We start from the raw sequence: 13,749 nt of genomic DNA, 5'->3' as shown, positions 1-13,749 counted from the left end.
AAGAACTAATTGTATATCCCTTATTTACAACAGTCGCTTCGGTAGCCTTCTGATGTGATGCATCTTTTTTACTGAATTTTACTTTCACTTTTTATATCTCTCTTGGGTCTTTCATTATGCTTTATTTTTTTTTACAAAAGTGAATGCTGTATGTTTTGTTCCATAAAATTTAATTCACTAGCTTGAAGCATATATCTTTTTTAGTTGTTGATTCTGAACTTAAAATCATGTATAATAAACTTGGTGAGCATTAACATCTATCTTACTTTTGCCTTAACCTTTTGGAATGCTGCATTAGCTTCTTCAGAAGATTACAATTGTTCTTCTTGCAATTTAGTCAATTTCACTTTGCATGAATTCAGAGCCGTGGTTGCCATCAAAGTTCGCCCATCATTATCTTCTATGACAGTAGAAATATTTTAATATTATAGATCACAAGCATATGATAAATCATAATATGACCGAGTTTGAACTATTTTTGCTGTTTTGGCATCTCTTTTTCGATTTAAATATGATTGCAACAGAGTTGACTCCTGAATGATAATATAAATGGAAATAAGAAATGAATTAAAAGAATCAAGACAGGAAAACTGAAGGGTTTAAAGTGGTTTGTTTAATGTGTACGATGTTCTAAAAATATGTTTGTTTAGTAGGAAAGTGATTATGTACATTGGAGGGCTCCAAAAACCTACAAAAGAAACAAGGAATAAAATCCTAAGAAGGGTGGCATGGAACAGTTGTAGTAGTAGGAAAGTGATTATTTTACCACTTTCATGTCTCATTTCCCAACACACCAAAACCTATATTTCAATTTACTCTTATAGATTCATTTATCATTACTAATAAGGTGAGATTTGGTAACAACTCACCTTTTATATTGGATTCAAATTCAGTAGAATGTAGCATAAATGATATTATGATTTATAACAATAACAATAAGTTATATAATCTTATGCCTCTGAAAAAGTGGCTTTATGGTGGTCATGATTTCTTCAACAGACCTTGTCTCGTCTGCACAGTGCCTTAAACAATTCCAAAACTGGTTGTGTTTTGTCTCTCTGTATTGGTTAGTGCAGGCAGGTGCAGATAGTAGGATATGATTATGCATAAATAAAATATTAACATTTAATATTATATTATTCATTTTTTTATTTGAAAGCACAACTCTTCTAGATGATAGTTTTTATCAAGCAAGGCAGTCACAGTGGTTTAAAAATTGTAATGAACCTATACACTTTAAAATGACTTTAATATTAATTTTACTTTTTAAAAAAAAATATGGTTTAAAAATTGAATTTCTAAAAACTGGTTTTAAAAGTGGATTTTTTGTTAAAATATCTGGTTTAAAAATTGAATTTTTAAAAACTAGTTTTAAAATTGGATTTTTGGTTGAAGAAACTGGTTTTAAAATTGGATTTTCAAAAACTGGTTTTAAAACTGGATTTTTGATAACCAAAAATCTGGTATTAAAAACTGGATTTTATATAGAAAACCGGATTTTAGATTTGGATTTTAAAAAAACCGGATTTAAAATCGGTTTTGCAAGTAAAACCAGATTTAAAACCGGTTTGTAAATAAAACCAAATTTAAATTTTAAAATCGGTTTAGAATCGGTTTTTATTTTTTTCAAACCGGTTTAAAATCGGTTTTTAATTTTCAATCCAGTTCTGGTTTGGTTTCCTAAACCATAAAACTGGTTCTGAAGTGGATCCAGTTTGGATTTTTAAAAATCTAAACCATGTCCACACCTATGTATGAGTTCTATTTTTTATATAAATGAAATAGCTAAATACTGACTTCTCCCCAGAGAGATACTCTTTATCAGCTTCTAAAGATGAAGAATCTGAATTTTTTTATTTTTTTGTTTTCTGTTTTTGGGGGATATTCTGACAATTTATACTAAAATTATTTGTCCCTTCACCGCAGTTTTTGAAAAGCAAACAAACCAGAGGCTTCGATTTATGGAATGACAAATTCAAATTTGAAGGGTTGTAACTCGGAACCTCCGATTTGAGGTTTTTCTTTTTTCTTTATTTATAAGGCTGGAAAATTGCCGGGTTAGTGTTGAGGTTTTAAAATATAAAATAATTAAGAAGCTCATATGGTCTGATTTGTTTCTAACCGTTTTTCAAATTTCACACCCCAACATAACACAATGAGCCAATAACAACCTGTAAGTATAACACCAACGTTTTCTCAATATGTAAATTTAACAGTGGAAAAGGATAGTATATAAGTAGTAGCAAAGGAATACAGGATGAAAATACATACTTTTTGCTATATGACAATCATATAATGTTACAAAATGGAAATTTGACAACCAAAATAATCAGCAAACCTCATCTGATCAACACACTGAACAATCATTTTATTGGTGTTTTTCCTTTTTCCAACTGAAAAATTTAGGTCACCTCACTACCTTGCCAATAAATGAAATCATATACTGCTATTACAACCGAAAAGAATGACAAACTTACACCATAATACCCTAATAAAAGATTTAAAAAATATACATATAACAATGCCTTCTACAATGACATCCCCACTTCATTCAAAACAAACATGGAAATGAAAACATAATCCAATCTCAGCAACCATCAATGAGCTATTCAAAGCAGCATAGAGGGGGAGAAAATAAAAAAAATGAAAAAAATCCCTGCAATCAAAGAGATACATCGTCATCATTGACATTACATAATACAACTTACATGAAAGGATTAGCAGAAAATAAAATATTGAATTATATGCACTATCATGCAATCCGAAGGCGGTAACAAAGTCTAATTCTACTAGGCAAGGTCAGTTATATCATGGAATCTGATCATTTGTCAACTAATCACAATTATCCAGTCAGTAATAGTTATTATAAGGTCAATCACATGAACCCCATGTTTCCATACATGCGTCCCCAAAGCTTTTTTTCTGTCATTTCCACCACAAGAATACTTGTAAAAACATCTCTCAAGTTATGAATGGGAAAATTATCATTTCAACTTTGCAATACAAACAACAGAAAAGAATAAAGGATCATTCATGTCGGTTGAGTCGAGACAAAAAACACTTAATTTTCCTAGCAAAAGTAAAATGCAAATCTAGCATTTAATTACTAATGAAAGCAGAAGCATCATGCAAAGAAAATGGAGTATAAGCACATTCTTCCTTACCTATCTCAGAGGAGGAGGAAGCCTTCAAAAATATGTAATAGCCAAAACAAAAGCATTATATATTCATCTAATGAACAACAAACTCTATGTAAGAACACTCAAAATTGCTCCAACATGTCATGTAGTTTTGGAACACGTTGACGAAACAAAGGATCAAGTTGAAATGATGGAACATTCCCCCGATTAAACAATGCCAGAGCTGCCATTTCTTGAACTTTATCTGATGCAATTTCAAACAGTTATTGATCATCATCATCCGATGCACTATCCTCCATTGCTTCGAACATAGCTTCATTCCAACCTCGTGAATATCTAGATATGCATCAGAGTCAAATTCAACATGGTTCTTGAACAGCCTTGCAAACTGGACAAGCCAATCCTCCAAAGTAATCACCCGGTTTGCTACCGGTTCGGCTCTTTGCCTAACTACATTCTCTATATCCTCGCCTGGTTTGCTAACATAAGTTGGCACCCCACTTCCCATGCTTCTATCATCATAATATGGATCCTGTGAAGGATCCACTTCTGTAATATAAAGTCGGTTTGATCCCGGCACATTACCGGAACTTTCAGCTAGCCTTAAATCAGCAACATTGGTTATTGTAACAAAATCACCTTCTCAATCCTTATACTTGACAAGAACACCCTTCAATTGTGGAAACCGATCCTTTATTGTATCCCTTATCGTTTTTAAACTACAATTCACCGGCAGCTGCGCCCATCTTATATCCTTTCCCAATATGATTCTCTATGTCCTTGTAACCGCAGTTTCTCGCCTCTTAACAGATCGTGCTTCCAAATTGTCTTTCTCAGTTGTGTTCTTGACCACTTCCTTATCCTCATCCTTAAATTGACAATAACACATTCTCCTGCACATGATCCGTCTGCACCACCTCCTTGTGCACAACCTCCTTATCCTCCTCCATCTTCTCGTCACTTTTCTGGTGATGACCTTTCTTCTTCTTTAGCTTCTCCCTCACCACTTTTCGCAACCGGGCACCTGGAGGCACTGCGATTGTAGCCAAAGCAATCTCATTCTCATCTATAGTGATGCCCTTTTATTCCATTGTAATTCTCAGACTATCCTGGATCTCAATGCTGTAAGGTTATTAGGCTCCCAATTCAAAACAATCATAACATCCCTCATTGGCAAAATCCAACCGATTCAACGCTGCGTAGCACTTTGCACTCTTCAACATAGCCCTGCCATATCTAGGTGACACTTCTAATGCCATATTGCATTCGTTGATGGCAAGAGGGTATTCACATAGTCCCATTTGCATGTAACGGACGGCCATACTTATGTGAATGTGTGCAGCATCAAGGTGATCCTTTAGCAGGAGCTTCAAACCTTTCTATATCTTCAACATGGCAGCTTCATGATCCTTCTTCTGATATAGCCTGTTGCCTTCTTCCTTGAGCTCTTGTGCCATGTGGATGAACATGGCAGTGTCATCATCAAGGGCCTTTGAGGCGCTACGGTCCATAGTCTTATTAGTAGCAGGAACCTTATCTTATTTTGCCTTGGGACTTTCATGATCTTTCTTTTTCCCTGTTGGCTTCCCCATAATTGGTCACTGAAAAACCAGTAAAAAATTTCCAATATTGGTCTATACAAATAAAGCCAAATTTCCAATAAAAGTTGTGAATTGTTATTGCAATCAAAAAACACAACAAAGCAAAATAAGTGAAACAAACTAACAGAAATATAACTTTAACGCAATTCGAGAACTTTGAAAGAAATTCTTATTTCCTGATGATTAATCGTATGACAAAATTGATTCAGAAAAAGAGGAAAAATTAAGAAAGGATTAGGGATAGGAATATACAATTACGTGTGATATTGAATTGAATTGGATTGGATTCCAACAAGATGATGATTGGCGGTGATATTGATTTTTGTGGCTCTTTCTGTCTTTTTTGTTTTCTTCTATCCCACTATGGCCAAGGGATTGTGCTGTGTTTCCCTCATGTCAACATTGAAAGAAGGAGAATGAAGGAGAAGGAGAATAATTTATTATGGGGTGACCTAAAATTAGAGTGGATCATTTTCCTGCCAATTCTCACTAATTCAGGTTTGATACAAAACCAAATGGTGAATTTACTTCTTTGGAAGAGCAGGGATACTGCCACTCACATATCTTACCATATGAAAAATAAAAACATGGAGATAGCATAGCATATTGATACTGATGTCTGAGTTGAATTATTCCCCTTCCATTGTCACGCCAATATCTTTCTCACATTAACATTCCTCTTGATTGAAAATTGACAATAAGGATCGACATATAGGGAACTACTTATTCCCCATACCTGAGCTTTATGTATTACGAAAATGCTCACCTCTAAAATATTGAAGACCACATATAATTTGATTGTTCCTTGGCCACATAATCATATGATATATTAAGCTGATATCTGAGGCATCTTGATATTCAGGATGAATAAAAAAAATTCAGTATACAGCATTATACCTTATCAACACAAAAAAAATAATGATATAACATACGATCATAGGAGTAGAGAATCAGAAGACCTGCCTGCTGCAGAGAAATGACTCCCCAACTCAAAATAAGAAATCAGCCAAAATCTGATAATTCCATAGCACACAACCTCTTGAACTGCCTGCCACAGGCATGATAATGTCAAATTATGATACTAAATTGATGGACTACCACAAGTTTTAAAACTGAACACAAGAATTGGGATGTACAAGAAGATACTAATCAAAGTACAAGAACTAGTTGAAGAATCATTGTGAGATTCAGCACCTTTACTTAGGGTTACACGATCAGACACAAATTCTGATCGGTCAAGAATAATTTTAAGGAACATCTCCTAAAAATGTTCAGCCATCTTGATCTGCAAGAGGAAGCGTCCAATCATAAACTGAAAATTGTTTTTTTTTTCTACTTAACACAAACTAAAATCCCATTTACCACATCAGTGTCGAATTCTACAACTCCAAATGGAAGAAATGTTGATATAACAGATCTACCATGAGCAAGATGAAGATCAAGTTCCAGTTTTCTCAGCCTCTGATGGAAGACATGGCATGATGAATAGACCAGACTTTTCGTAAACCCTATCCTCTAGAAAGGGCCAAAATTTTATGTAGTATGAGCTGAGATGAAAAATTTCCTCTTATACTTTCCAAGACTTTCTACAGGGAGAAGGAACTAACATCTAATGTAATTCTCCGCTTGACGTGTCATCTGAAAAAGAGGGGGAAAACGTGAAATACAACAGCAATTCAAGGAAGAGAATAACAAACCCACTAACCTAAAGAGCATTTCGAGAAGAGGGCCACTATGAACAGCGATGACCCTCGGGGGAGCAGACGTCGTTCCCAATTTGCAGGAAAGGCTGAAGATAGGGTCACAAATATGGGTGAGTGCTTTATTTTTTGCGGGGTTGGGGCTATCGGGTTTTTGAGTTTGGCGGGTTTGTGTGTGTGAAAGAAATGGAAACAACACAATACTATCGATGTAAACGGCAGAATTAGAAACAAATAATTAGAAACGGTTCCAATATAAAGTCTTATCAAAATAAAATACTCAACCCTGTCAATGTAAATAATTCAAAAAATCTTAAACTTCGAAAAGTAAATAAGTCTCGGATCATGAACATAATAAATGGCTGCATTTCAGTTAGTTTTGGTGACCAATTTCCTTGCGGCTTCGATGGTGTTCTCTTTGACCTTATTATAATTACTCAGCACTAAGTCTAAGGCCAATCACATGCGAGTAGTATCGTCCACTGGCTGCATGTTGTGAAATTAATAAATAACTGAACATTCAATTGACTTAGGATACAATATGAGGAATTATAATGTTATACTCACTGGTATAATAAATGAATTTCTGGTCTCAGCACATAGCTGCCATCTAGCAACCCATATTCCAGAATCAAACCTGAGGCATAGGAATTAAAGTATTTGTTTCAATTTCCTTAGAAACTTATTTGAATTTGCTTAAATTCATATAGGAACTTAGCTTACGAGTTATCTTGTTATGGAAGATTCTGTGGATAATAGATCTGGAATTCACCGAGTTGATATGCAACTTCATCCAAATCTGACTTACACGCTAATCTCTCATTGGTCAAATGTTCATGGATCATCCAGTCAATGAAATTTGCCTGCATTGATAGCAATTATAATTATAAGTTATTGTTTGCTGAAAATTAAATGAGTTATTGGCAACAAATTCGATTTAGAAGCATGAATAACTCACTAGTTGTCGAATTTGTCGCTCTCTTATGGTTTTCCTTGTCCGTTGTTGCATCGGATCTACACATATCAGCTTCCTCTTCTTCACGTCAACACATAATAAGTACCAGTGATTAAAGTGGTCCTTAACTGGTACGTACATCTAAAAATCACAAAAACTCAATATTATAAAAACATATAATGGTAAAGGATAGTAGATGGGTAGGTTTCAAAGTTGAAACAAATACACTAGCTACCTTTGATAAGCTGCTAACATCAGATAAGTATGCTGAATGGTTCATTACCACCTCTGATGGTGGGTAGAAAAAGGAGAGTGCTTGTTCCTACAACGTTTTACAGTCAAGGAATATTGCGATTCACTTTGGTTGTTTTAGTAACGCACATAGTAGACATTGAATTCATATGACTTACGGAGACCCTAGGCGGAAGAAACCATATCTTTGGACCTCCGGAACGGTTTTTTTCATCATGAGTCATTTTGCATGCAACCATTGTTAAAATCTAGCAAGATTAAAGGTGACAAATAAAATTAGTCTCAGAGGTTTGAAAAATAAAAAATTTAACGAAAAAAATCTGGAATTTTACATTAGCATCTAGCTCTCGCATAGGCTTAAGTGCATCGAATGATTTTCTACAACCATCCACACCTTCGTATACAAGTATTTTCTCGCTGTTGTAAAAATAAATAAATAAATAAATAATATTACCACATGAAATAAAATATTTAACAACTGTTATTTACATGTATATTAACAAGATACTTACTCGGGAGAGGCATTAGCATTATATAAATATATAGCTACCATTGCTTCTTCTTCATTGACCAGCATATCTTTGGGGATTTCAAACGTCAACTGAAATAAAATTAATCATGAAATCATAGTCGAATTATTCATAATGAACATAATCTTAATAAAATAGTTTTTACTTACTGGTATTGTCAATGAACGCAATCTTTCAACTTCACATTTGACGCCGTCCAACTCATACAGTTGTCCATCACGGTTAGTTGCCTGCATATTAAATGTATACATTACAAATAATAATTTTGATCATTTTCAGTTGTATTAAACATAGATTCTTATTGTTCATATGTTACTATATTCACCTACTATTAAACATGAAATTCGCATTTGGCAAACTTTAAGAAATCCTTAAAACAGAGATTACTAATTCTTGTTACTTACCCTACTGCCATTTGCTTCTTCACCTCCAGCGGTAGACATTACTGTGTTTGCAGGAAGAGTTAATGTCTGGGCCAATTTATGAAACTCGTGGCGTACCGTTATTTGTACCTCTTGTTTCACCCTCAAAATTTTTGAATCAATGTATTCAGTTAAACATTGATACATTGGTTCTGAGAGTAAATTTAAATGTTGGTTGCTGACAAATATATTGTCAAAAGAGGCTTCTGTATTCTTCTTGGAAAGACTTTGGCTACACAATTGCGAAATTAAATTATATTTAAAAGAAATTTTTTTTTAAAGTGTCATACAAGTCTTTTCTTGTGAGAAAATATAAAAAGGGAAAAAATACCATAACAAGAACATATTTAATATTAATTTACTTTACATAGGATTAAGTTGTAAAAAATAAAACTGATAACCGAATACTGAACAAATAATTTTAAGACAGTTGACTTTTATAAAGCCGGAAATATATAGTTGTTAATGTTAAATATTTATTCATGGTTAATTAATGAATTTATGCATAAAAATTATTAAAACGGTAAAAAATTTAACGAAAATGTAACTAGCCAATCCATCCTGTAAATCCCGATTATTGGAAATGTTGCAGTTGATTAATATAAAGTGTTTCTTCAACAATGACTAGTTAAAGGAAATATCAGACGTTTTCAAAAGATTAAGGAGATAATTTACATCTTGCACAATATATCACTCTTTTACTCGTCCTTGATATTAAAAAAAAATTAATTATTTAGATATTAATATAATATTACAAATATTATTACAGTTAAAAACTTAAGGTATTAATTAAGTAATTAATACCATAATTAAATAAAGTTTTTTGATAAAGGAGCCATAATAATTGTAATAAAATAGATTATAGTTACAATATGATATGAATTAAAAATATTTTTAATGTACTCACCCATATAATTATCTATAACAATATATAATGGGAATATATAGGAAATACAGAGGGTTTGGTGTCCAATAAAATAGATTATAATTACAATTTTTGTGCTTTATTTTAAGTTTGTTAAACAAAAAAGTTCTAATGTTACCCCGCTTTAATTTTTTAGTTTTACCACAAATGAAAAAAAAAAGACTTTGTTTGTATTAAATAATAAAGAGAATACTCGAAAAAGAAAAAGTTAATTCTACTCTTTCATTATATTTATAGGAGTGTAAAGTATTCGCACAAGTGTTACAAAATCTTTTTTTCTTACTTTTTTTTTAAATTAGTATTCACTTTTGATTGTAATAATTATAAATTAATACATGGTGATAACTAATTGATATTGTAGAGAAGATCGAAGGAGACGAAGAGAGAACAAGCCAATATAAGCATGGAGATGAGCCAATGATAAATATGTAGATAGATAACGGAATAAAAAAGAATAATGAAAACAAAAATTAAAAATTCTAAAAGAATAATAAATCTAAAGATGATTTGAAATGTTGAATATAAAATTATGAAAAATAAAAATTTTTTAGCTATTAAAATTATATTGAAGAAAAGAGTGATTTAAATATAAATTATTATATATACTCTATATTAAATAAAATTGAGAAATAAATAAATTTATAAATATTTATAATTTTTTATCTGCATTGTTACACATAATAACAACTTAATGACTTAAGTATTATACCTAAATTAATTTAAATTATATTATTCTATATATTAAAAAAATTAAATAACTTATAAATTTTTTTATTTTTTATTTTATTATTTTATACAAAACTTTTGAACGCCCGATATCTTAATTTTTTTTTAAATGATAAAATATGACTTAACAAGTAAGTATGAAAAATAAGTATTTAACTATTTATATAATAGTTATAGATCTAGATATCTAAATCAAACAAGAAAATAATTCTTTTAACAAATCTTTAACAACTCAAAAGTTAACCATTGAATGATTGATATCTTAATTTTTTTTTAAATGGTAAAAGATGATTTAACACGCAAGTATGAAACAATAAATATCTAAATAATAGTTATACATCTAGATATCTAAATCGAACAAAAAAAGTAATATCTTTAAAAAATCTTAAATAACAGTAAAGTTAATACAATGGATAGTTATGGATCAAAGCGATGAACAAAAAACGAGAGCTACTATAATGATATGGTGGAAATTGATTGCGGTAGGGGTTAGTAGAAGAAGAAAACAAGAAAAGGGAATAAGACAAGGTTAATAGTGGAGAGACAATAATAGTTATTGACATAATTTTAATTTAGACAAAACATGATATAAATAAGATCACGTTAATATTAAAATAAAAGAATATTTATCAAATAAATTTAAAAAATAAATAATACATTAACAAACAAATTAAAATAAATTTTTTAAAAACAATAGAAAAACGGATGAACAGTCCGTTGAGCCGCTAGTTTATATAACATGGCTTAAAAGTGTAACATAGTTGCTGAGATTATCGCAGTCTAATTTTAAATTGATCGAAAAAAAAGTTGAAGGTGCTCTAAAAAAATTATTGTTAATGGAATTTAAGTATAAAAAATAATTAGTGAATTATTTTCTGGAAGTCAAATAACTAATGTACAAAGTAAATTAAATTAGGAAATCATAGTTGTGGTTGGCAAAGATTGACTTTAAAATCAATTTTAAGAAAATTCGTTTACGTAATATAATTAATAAATATAGATAGGCTTGTTTATATAAACAAAAATCACATGTACAATAATTCCAAAAATACGCCTGAAGAAAAAATAATTCCAAAAATTTCGAAAAATGCACTCTAATTCATATGTGGTGGCCATGAAATAGGATTGACATGGGCGTGCATTTCTGGCACGGCGCCTACGAAATCAATGGGGAGGTTTTTTTTCACCTGAGCCATCCTAATATCTATTATCATGGACTTTCGCTTCATATTTTCACATTATTATTTTTAATACTGATTTAATAATGGTACGCTTTTTAATTGTAAATTATTCTACTGTTTTTTAAAATGTGTGATGATCTTATTTAGGGAGTATAAATTTGAGTTTAAAAATTTAAAAAAATTTGGAGTGTGTGACGAACGGATTTTTGATGGTTTAGAATTTCACAAATGAATTCTCGTTGTAAAGTATAGTTTCTAAACCAAGCAATAATCCTTTCATACAAAAAGTTGTTTGTCACTAGTACAAAAGTACAAAATTTATAAACCGAAGTATTGGACCTCGGGTCGTTCTCCCTAGGAATTACAATAAAGTGTTTTGTTATTGGTTATGAGTTATTTTGGGGTTTTGGATAAGAAGCATGAAAAGTAAATGGCAAGGAAAATATAGGAACTAAGTCCAACCCACAATTGTATTGAATTGTCAAAAAGAGTTCAAACTTGCAAGAATATGGATAATATGGGTGAACACATGTGATTGAACTTTTGAACCTTCACCGGATGTGTATCCGCTCTATTCACTCAAGTGTTTAAGGGTTAATTCACTCAATTCTCTTCTAATCGTGTTTTCTAAAATTTGATTTTTTTCTAACAATCAACACTTATTCAATGCGTGCATACATTCATCATGAGGTCTTTTATTTAGGTTGTAATGGGGTTAGGGTCAAGGTAGGATCATTTATGGTCAAGTGGACTAGGATTTGAATCTTTGATTAGCATAGACTTTCCCACCTAACCTATTTAATTACCTATACAAATGCGAGCTATTCTAACTACCCATTCTTCACTTTTTCGTACATACTCATGCATTTTCTTTTCATTTCTCAATACTTATGCATTGATTCTTATTGAGCTTCACTTTGGGGCATTTTGTCCCCTTTTTTTGCTTCTCTTTTTTTTCTTTTTCTATATACATTTTTTCTTTTCTTTTCATCATTTTTTTTATATACATATTATTTTTTTTTTCTTTTTCTTCTTTCAAACTAAACGCGAGAACATCAATGCATAAGGTCTCTACATTTAATCAATACATGAATATGTGCCCAATTCCTAAACATAAAAGTGTGCTGCCCCTTTTTATCCCATCCAATATTCCCAAGCCTCACCAACTTGAATAATACACACTCTCACTAGCCTAGGCTAATCAAAGATCCAAACAAGGACTTTTCATTGGTTTTCCGCCTTGGGCTTGTAATGAGCTAAAATAAGAATGAGTTGGTTAAGCATAGGCTCAAAATTGGCTAGCAATGGAGAGTAAAAGGTTGGCTATTTGGGTGAGTGGCTAATGAAAGAATGACCTCAATCATATAAATGCACAAACACAAGAAATAAACGGATATATAGAATCAAGCAAATCAAGGATCACAATCATGGAAAGAGAACAATTTCACACAAGAATGGAAAATAAGTGGTTATAAAATGTAACCACATCAATAGGCTCAAGTCTCACAAGCTTGTGTTCTTAGCTCATAAATCATGTTCCACAAAATATATAATTCTAGCAAGTTCTATGAAAAGTTTTCCACTCAAATCAATTGGTGCCCTATAGATAGAGATCTTGAAAAATTCTCATTATCTTGACTAAGCTTATTGTGTATACATATGCAAAAATAAGAAAATGCAAGTAAAAATCCTAAAATCCTAAAATGAAACTTACTCCCTTGTGTTCTTCCTTATTAATCTCCACCTCTTCATAAGCTTCTTCACTTCCAATCCTTTGTTCATCAATTTCATCTAACTCTTCCTCATCATTCAAATCATAAATGGGAGGTTGAGAGAATTCTACCTCCACATTGCTTTCTATCTCATTGGGAGAAGGTTCTTCAAATTCAAAGGATTCACCACCAAGATGGTTGGATGCATGATCTTCATCACCAAGGGAACTCAATTCTTGCTCTACTCCTTCCAAGTCTTCATTTAACAATTGTCTTGGAGGTTGTGCACTCTCCTCCTCAACATCAAATTCAATCTTCTTGTGAAAAAAAATAAATATTTTTAATCAATCATGAATTCCAATTATTGGAGTCTTCACCTGTTTTTTCATGATCCTAAAAGTAGTTAAACTTTAGATTAATCATTGTAATTATGGAAATAAGTTAGCAGTATGTTTATATTATTAATTAGTCAATAAATTTTGAAAAATTGTACAAAATTATAGTAAGATGACTAGTAACTATAAGCCTGATATTGACCTAAGTTTGTTTACCAGTATATAAGATTAAAACATGAAAATAAAATTATAAAATTATATTTATTAAAT

This window comes from Arachis ipaensis, chromosome B01 (genome assembly GCF_000816755.2).
Source record: "Arachis ipaensis cultivar K30076 chromosome B01, Araip1.1, whole genome shotgun sequence".
NCBI classification, from domain to species: Eukaryota; Viridiplantae; Streptophyta; class Magnoliopsida; order Fabales; family Fabaceae; genus Arachis; species Arachis ipaensis.
The sequence above is the reverse complement of the archived record's forward strand: the minus strand, read 5'-3'. Positions refer to the sequence as shown.